Here is a 9,584-nt window from a genome sequence, read left to right as displayed (position 1 = left end):
TGCTGTTGTTGCTTTTTATGTCTCACCTTATTTAGAAAATTAAATGTTTGCTGGATTCATGTGGAGCAGTCTCAGCTCTTTCTCTTGAAAGATTCTTTCTCCATGTCTATGATCTAATTTACCTGCTATTTAAATATATTTAGAGATAAGAACTCTGTGAGATGCACTATCAGACTGTTGCTGCCTGTTGTATAAATGTTATGCATTTTTACAAATGCAAAAAAAAAAAAAAAAAACCACAACAAAAACTAGTTGAAAGTATAAAGCTCAGAGTTTATTACATTTTTGTATTACTTCCTTTAACTACTTTTTAACCTTAATTTTTTTATACTGGTATGATCCCCGAGGTTATTGTTCTAACTATTCACTTGGCAGTCATTACCTAATAAAATCAATGTTGAAAAACAAATATCTTATTGAAAGTACCATTATTTTGTCAATCATTTATTGTTTTATGGATTTTGTCTTAATCATGTCTTCTTGTATCTGTTGAACAGAAAAAAAAAACCCCACCACCACCAACAACAACAAAAATACTTTTATATAGTTTATTTCTTTGACATTTTTCTAAGTTTGTGCTTAATTTATAGTAGCTCCACGTCAGAAAGATTCTGAATTTTATTATAAATGCAAAATTTCTTTCTTTCTGCCACCAGGTTTCTTTTCAACCACAAGAGAAATACCATAAATATTGAGTTCTACCTGACAAGTAATAGTTATTTCAAGTGGTGTAAAATGTTAAAAACTTGATGTCAAAACAAAGTCAAGACTTTGAATAATTAACTTCTGCACAATTAACAATTTTAATGGATCTCTATTTCAGAAATCTCCCACATGGCTTACTTACTTTATTAACCTTTAGCAAAAGAGACCAACACTACATAGTCTCCAGTAAAAACAGGAGGAAAACGTATCTTGGTAAACTTATTTCAAATGTTAGAAATGGCCTACACAGCTAATGAAATTTATTTTCAACCCAGAACTTATATTTGAAGAGTTAAGCAACTGATTTTGGGATCACTGGCTGAGAATGGCAGTCTGGTCAAACAGAGAGAACATCATGCTTCAGTGTGCTAATGTATTAAAGTACGTCTGAAATCCATTCATACTGCAGGGAGTAGATAACTCTCTGTACCACTTTTTCTCACTGTAAGTAAATAAAGAACTTTTGGCCTCCAAATAAAAACTAGATCTTCGAAATTAGTAACATAAGTACGAAGGTGTAGTTCAGGACTTCAAGCTTATTTTGAATAGAAATAGAGAAGACAAGGTAACATATAAATGATGCACTTCAGAGATTAACGAAACTAAACCTAAAACATACAAACTAAATAAATAGCAAGGAATAAATAGCAAGTAGCACAAATATTGTATTTTGTCTCCATTATCTTATATTCTTATATTCCTTTATTCCTTTTTCTATCTTTTTAAACTTTTTTTTTTTTTTTTTTTTTTTTTTTTTTTTTGGGGTGTGTGATCCCAGGTGTTTGAAACAGTCATACTAGATCATATAATCTTACCACTTACACTGTATTAGATACCAGCTTCTCCAATAATCCCTCTCTGGATTGTCCCAGTATGAGGTGAGAATGCAGTTCTTAAAAATTAGTACCTCCTGGTTCACCTATTCCCTTTTATACCTTTCACTTTTTTTTTTTTTTTTTTTCTCCCCACTTTTTAATACAAAAGTATACAGAATGCAGGTTACATAAACTCAGGCATGCACACCTATTCTATAAGCAGAAATCTAGAGGCAAAAAAAAGAAATGTTGCAAACAGAGTAACTAATTCTCAAATCTGAAAAGAATGGTCAGTAAAATCATTATATTACTCACCTGTAAATTTGGACAATTATGATCTGAAATGTAACATATCTATGCCTAGCTCTTGGAGTATATATATTAGTGTGTATTGTGTTTGATCCATTTGTCTACAGCTTTATATGCTTAAAGGAACAGTAGGAGAAAGAAGGATGCTAAACAGAATCTGACATGGTCTCCTTAATTCATACTGTCATATGAGGTGAAGATGGTTTAAGCTTCATGGTTTCTGTCTTCCATGAGAACTGAATAAGTATGTTTTGCAGAAGTTAGATACTGAGACATCTACAACATAAATTCTCTTATTCAAAAGAATACTAGCATCATTTATCCTTGATTATTTTTTTTTTAAATTTTATGTTTAGTGTTTTTCATGCTTATTAACAGGCTATTTTAACAAATACACAAGAGTTCATTTAGATATTGTTTTCATGATTGTTCTGTTTGTTTTTATTATAGTTGCTTTTACCTGCCTAGAAATTAATGCAGTAATTAATCTACCTGTGAAATATGATTATCAAGTACAAAGCTAATTATTCAACTCTTTAAATAGGAAAGCTGATTGTATAAATCTGTCATTGTGTAATGCCTGTCCATGATTTAGAATCATAGAATCATAGAATTACCCAGGTTGGAAAAGACCTTGAAGATCATCAAGTCCAACCGCAGCCTAACCAGTACCCTAACTCTAAAAACCCTACACTAAATCATATCCCTGAGCACCACATCCAAACGGCTCTTAAACATAACCAGGGATGGCGATTCAACCACCTCCCTGGGGAGCCTATTCCAATACTTAACAACCCTTTCAGTAAAGAAGTGTTTCCTAACATCCAACTTAAAGTTACCTTGGCACAAGTTAAAGCCATTTCCCCTTGTCTTGTCATCTGTCACCAGTGAGAAGAGAGCAACCCTGCTTTCACTGTAAGCACCTTTCAGATACTGGAAGAGCGTAATAAGGTCTCCCCTCAGCCTCCTTTTCCCCAGACTAAACAGCCCCAGCTTTCTTAGCCTCTCCTAGTAGGGCTGATTCTCCAAGCCCTTCATGAGCCTCGCCCTTCTCTGGACCTGCTCCAGTACCTCTATGTCTTTCTTGTGCCGAGGGTCCCAAAACTGAACACAGTACTCGAGGTGAGGCCTCACCAATGCCAAGTACAGGGGCAGGATGACTTTCCCTGCTCACCACACCATTCTTGATACAAGCCAGGATGACATTGGCCCTCTTGGCCACCTGGGTACACTGCTGGCAAGCGTGTTCATAATAACGATGAACTTCTCAAACTTAATACAGTTTAGCTAGTTTAGTAGTAAGCACAAATATGTCAAAGTAACTAAAATAATAATAACATATGTTGAAATTTCTTATAATAACAAAAAATTAGGTAGTTATGTATTATAAAGTGCTTATTAAAGTACTTTATTTAAAGTTATGTAAAATGTTATAATGCCTAAGGTTTTGTGATCAAAAGCACCTTCACACAAACAAAATAAACTAGGTAGTACTTCATCCTTTGGGAATGTTAACTTTAAATATTCCATTGAATGGTGATTGTATGTACTTTACGTATCCTCAAAATTTGAGCCTATATCACAATTACAACATTTTAATTACACAGAAATTATGATTAGCAATATAGCTACTTATCTAGCTTACTTCATCATAAATTGTGCTTTATATGAACTTATATATAAATAAATATATATATAAAATTTCTGTTACTCAAACATGTATAATAAATAATGTATAGTAAATGTGGAATAATTTACTTGCAAAATTTCATTTTTTTTTTTGTTTCCATTTCCTCCTCATTTTTCTTCTATAAAAAAATAAATAACTTCCAACTGCATCTCATGAATGTCAACTGTTACTGTGGTATCAGAAAACTCTAAAAGTACAAAGGAAACTGATTTTGTGAAGGTAGGCACCAGGCAGTAATAATACAATTCTTCTAGATGGATCTTTACCCAAACCAGTTACAATATACTTTAAGCCAGTAAGGAGTGCTTCCCCTAGTAGTGAAGAAATTAGCCTTCCTTGTACATTTTGTCACACCATAGCCTTACTAAAATGCCACAGTGTAGCCACTTTCATTCCCTAGGGGCAGCCTTGGTACATATGTAAGGGTTATGCTGTCATTCCTGGCTCTGCCCACTCTGTGTAAGAAGATATATTTTAAAATACAGGTATTTGTTTTATTCATCATTTTAGTGCTTATTTTGAGAATTGTTAGAGACACTTGTTTTTTTCATTAAGCACTGATACAATAATCAGTTAATAAGCTGTTGTGCACAAAATGAAGGAGAAGAGAGGAACCATGAAGTGTTCCTTTGGGATGCCAGGAAGAAAATCCTAACAACAAATTGTAAGAGGCCATGCTTTTTACACTATTGCCTCAAAAGTTTAATGAAATGGACAAGTTCAGGCAAGTCCTGACCAAGGTTCCAGAAATCCCTTTGTCTGAGACACACAGAAGGACAAGCCCTGGGCAGGGGATGAGAAATCCTTTGTCTGAGGGACAAGTCCAGGGGCAACGAGAGAGAGAGAGAGAGAGAGAGAGAGAGAGAGAGAGAGAGAGAGAGAGAGAGAGAGAGAGAGAGAGAGAGAAAGAGAGAGAGAGAGAGAGAGAAAAGATGCAGATGAATGGCCCTAAAGTGGTCTTTTTGTGTGGGCTTTTCATCAAGAGAATCTGTCTTGAAGTCTTTAGTGTCCCTGGTGCCTCTAACAACTGAATCCTTCATCTTTTTACCTTGAAAATAAAATAAAATAATGAAAAAACTGATTTTCATGCAGCTTGACATACACTTTTTTCAAAAACCAACATTTGTGTTCTGTGATGTATTATGCCTTCCTCCCATCAACACTGATGCTATATAGTATAAATACTTATATGCTCTAAGTAAAAACAGTTTTTTGGTTTTTTTTTAAGTGACATTTTAATGGCCTTATATAATTGATGCACATTTGAAATTTTTGGAATTTCTCACGGGAAAAATGATAATATAATAGGAAAAAATATTTTAACACTGGAAAGAATGATCGAATTTCAATGAGTGATATATCTGTTATCAAAAGATAAGTGAAACTTATTAACTTATAAAGTGGAGAATTCTAAAAAGATATTTGAAAACAAAAGCCAATGAAAGTATTGTCATTGTTGAACTTGAAATCATGAGGATTTGCACAGTTTCACAGTCTTGTGCAAGTTGGATGGGACTTTAGAGATAATTGAGTCCAACCCCCAGGATTCAAGCCTCCTTTGTAGCAGAGCAGCACTTCTACCACTTGCGCCACAGGGGGGATTCGAACCCAGGCCACCCGTGTTGCAAGCGGCATTCCTACCACTGTGCCACCACTTGACAAAAGTAGTGATGACTACTTGGATTTAAAACACATATTTTTAAAATTCCCTCGAAAATAGTGTGTGAGAATTCTCAGAACTTTATTTTTTACTCAAATGATGCAGTATGATTCTTTAATGAAAATAAAGATATAAAAGTAAAACTTTGTCCCGCATTTGTCTGTAAGTCACATTGAGTCAATTGAGCCAAAATATTTTTGGGTTTATCTCAAAAGAATCCAAAACAACCAAAAAAAGGACACTGTAACTTTGTGAAGATTTATTAAGATGCTGACTGTTGTTGACACTTTATCAATGTTTCTAAATTTTCTTACTTGCCATCAATTCTAGTTTGCTATTTTTTTTTTTTTACTTTTCAATCAACATTTCTCCATGAATTTCCATTAATACTAAGCACACATCTATAAATAAATAACTTATTAAGAAAAAATAACCCAGCCTTGCAGTCTGGGCCTTAAGAGTCACAGATACCTACAGGTATATACATATTTTCATACAGAATTCTACAGAATTGGGGTGTAGACACTGTTTTCCAGACTTGAAAGTGTTTTTTCAGTTTCTACTCATGAATATTTTGACCACTTTCCTAGGAATTACTATTAAAAAGTGGAGCCTGAAGAAAACAGTGTACAGTTGTAATATATAATAATTTCTCTCTTGCCAGACAATTAACAAAAATAACTGAGTTATTAATAAGGAATGAATTTCTAAATGTAGATTTGAAAAAACAGAATGCAAATTAAAACTAAACACTGAGGAATCAGAATAGTTTGAAAACAAGACCATTCGTATGAGTGGTTCTTTTGTTGTACTGGGCAGAGACCACTCAGATTTACAAATTCAAGTTCTAAAGACAGCATCCATGTGGTATTGTCTCGCTCCAATTTAGGAGTGAGGCAAAGGTTCTTTTGATATGTTATGCCCAGCATGAGATTAAGAAGAAGAACATTCAAATGTTGATCCGACCAGTTTATTGGAAATAATAGACAGTTGAAGGGATGGGGAAGGGAGAGCGACGAATGCCAAAATTAGGGTGATGGGGAAGGGAAAGTAGGCGATAGAAAAAGGTAGAAAAGAGAAAGAATTACGTTAAAGCGGGGAATAGTCACCTCCTGGATGCAGCAGCGTCCCGTAGCACGTTGTTAACGTTGGTCTGGGGCAAAATAAGCGTAGGGGAGAGCAGCAGCAGAATGGCAGGCCGCAAGCAGCAAATCGGTGAAACGCAGAGAAGGTGGTCAGAGTACCGTGGTCTCTAGAAGCAGAGTCTCGGGCAGCGAGGTCCCACGGAGCAGAATCTCGAGCAGCAATCCCAGGAGAGACAGTAGGCAGCAGTAGGACAACGGTGGAGGAATCTGAGGTCGGATACCTAGAAACCCTCAAAACCGTGGTNCTTTGCTGAGTTTTTTGGTTTACAGAAAAAGCCAAAATCGAAATACAGCTGACTTGAACCTTAAGAGGCTGCAGAAGAGCCATCTGCTAAGCCAATGAGCTGAAACTGCCAAGGAACTTCCAACGTTCCCAGAATGACGAGGGGTGCGACATGGCTACACGAGCTCGACTGATTGAGTAACTCAACGCTTGAAGTGTAAGTAAGGGATGGCAGGGGCCTGAGGGCCAGTGGCTGCACTTAGTGCTCAATATTTCAAGAAGAGCCCAAAATCTCCTGGCCAAAGCAATACCATTTAATATTTTCGATTCACAGTGTGTGTACTGTATTGGAGCAAAGGGGGGACAGTTGGTTCATTGGTTCTAACCCCAAGATTCTGAGATACCAGGCCATCCATGGTAGAGCAGGTGGATGTAGAAAGATGTGACTAATATTGTCACCCAGTATCTTTCTTAGGGGGACACCGGAAACCAGATTACAGGACTGCTTTAATCAACTTTGAAGCTCGCACATTCCAGCCAGCAGTCGAACCTGAAGGACAAATAACCCTTAGAAGTATGCAGAGACACATGGTTACAGAAGCTTGCAGTTTTATTGAGCAAGGAGACTTGTAACGGTAGGCATGAAGTAACTGCCTATGAAGGGGTAACCGAAGCACAACCACCAGCTGTGGGACTCCTCAGAAGACTGAAATGAACTGCCTTTGATCAAGAGCTTTAAATCATATGGACAGAGCTAAATATGTGCCAACAACGCTCATAGACCATCTGAAAAGAGCAGATTGCTCACACACAAGAAAAACCTTGATTTAATCTACCAAGTGGTTATTATATGTGTAAAACATCAGAAATTGTAACCACGTACAGGAAACAGAAGAATAAGATGAAAGTAGGTGGCAGAACAGGCAGTTGAGAGGGCTTAATTCCAAACGGTAAACTAAAATCTCTGAAGCAGTCAAAAACCTGTACAATATTCTAAGAGACAGGAAGAGTCCAATTAATAATAGAAAGAACGAGAGCAATGTTGACAGAGGTGTCATGCCCAATGGACACATTATTTATGCCCTTTAGTATGTTATGGAAATGTTTATAAGGGAAGATAAGAGAATATATTGAGCAAACCACATAACAAAGTACAGTCCCAGTACCAGGGACAGGCAAAGTGTGGCCTCATGGGAGAGGGATTCCAGTCACGGCAACAATGGCCAAATGGATTTCACGATTCCAAGAACAGCGGGGCGGTACCACTGTATGAAAATTCTTTTGTAACCTAGAACAATGAGGATGCTGCTGTCAGATGCTTGTATGACAATCCAGAAGGAGATTTCCTGTTATCAAAGATGCATTGCAACTGGAGTGCAGGTAACACCGATTGGGGATAGTTTTTCTGGTCATGGGATAAACTTACTAGTTGCCAATTTAGGATGACTAAAACAGCTTTTGTAGCCCGGCTCCCTTGCTGCTCTGGTGGTGTTTTACTTGTGTTGTTATAAGATGTCTTTTTGTGTCCTGTACCAAGTACTGGAAGATACGAGGTTATGGAAGAACATAGCTTGAGACAAAAGGTAGAGAGCGGAACCTATTTTGAGACCCATTAAGATCAGAGGAAAGGCCTGCTAGATTAAAGAAAGGGGGGAATTGAGAGAGCAAAGCCTCAAAATGGTGGTAAGGTTAAACACGTTCTGCTATAGAAAGGGAAAGGGGATTCACAAAACCAGCAAAGGGTAACTCATTTAAAAGTGCAGGGAAGGAGGGATTGCGAACACTTAGTCAAATAAAGCCAGAGACAGAGGGGCAATAAAGTAGAAGAGACTGTCCGGAGACCTTGACAAGAAGGATTGATCCCCGGCAGATGATGCCGACATGGGAGACAATACAGCAGTACACCAAGAAATACCAGAAGAAGATTTACCCAAACATCGGCAAGGTCGCGTGGAATGGCAGGTCGGGGGAATGAGGGAATGGGGTCGCGGGGAACGGGGCCATAGGGAATGTAATGAATATGTAATCAAACTGAGGAGGAGACTATTGATTATGTATTAGCTTAACCTATATCTGTAACACACTTTTCTCTTTACGGTGTGCAAGTTTGGAGGCGCTATCCCCCTTGCACCCGGCGCTGCGCAACGCTGGAATAAACATACCTGCTTTATAACCCATCTCTGGATTATAGAGTTTGATTCCGCAAGTCAGTATAGCGGAAGAAAACCAAGAAAGGACAGGTTAGAGCGGTGGCCCCACACAGCCACACACAGCCACATAGAGACACATAGCGCCCCACTGAAGCCCCATAGAGCCCCATAGAAGCCCCATAGAGCCCCACAGTGCCCCATAAAGCCCCACAGTGTCCCGGCACGTCGCGGACTCCATTTTCATAGTGAGGAACATCGTCACTTACGGCAAAGTGCATTGCGGGATATAACGCGGCATCCGGAGGTCGCCATTTCGATCATGCGCAGTAGCGTCGCTTCCGGTATGTTGCATTATGGGATATAATGTGGCAAAACGAGGCATGCACAGGTCGCCATTTTGGTTATGCGCAGTAGCGTCTTTTCCGGTTTGGTGCATTGTGGGATATAACGCGGCATAACGAGGCATCCGGAGGTCGCCATTTTGATCATGCGCAGTAGAGCCGCTTCCGGTATGGGGCATTGTGGGATATTACGCGGCATAACGAGGCATCTGGAGGTCGCCATTTTGATCATGCGCAGAAGCGTCGCTTCCGGTATAATGAATTGTGGGATATAACGTGGCATAACGAGGCATCCGGAGGTCACCATTTTTAGCATGCGCAGTAGCGTCGCTTCCGGTACGGTGCATTGTGGGATATAACGCGGCATAACGAGGCATCCGGAGGTCGCCATTTTGGTCATGCGCAGTAGCGTCGCTTCCGGTATGGTGCATTGTGGGATATAAAGCGGCAGAATGAGGCATCCGGAGGTCGCCATTGTGATAAAGTGTTTGCTCATTAAGACCAGGATGTGGCAACAATGTTTGCAAAGCGCGCGAATTTGCAGGT

This window comes from Coturnix japonica, chromosome 13 (assembly GCF_001577835.2).
Source record: "Coturnix japonica isolate 7356 chromosome 13, Coturnix japonica 2.1, whole genome shotgun sequence".
In the NCBI taxonomy this organism is placed as follows: domain Eukaryota; kingdom Metazoa; phylum Chordata; class Aves; order Galliformes; family Phasianidae; genus Coturnix; species Coturnix japonica.
This window is presented reverse-complemented; position numbering follows the sequence as displayed.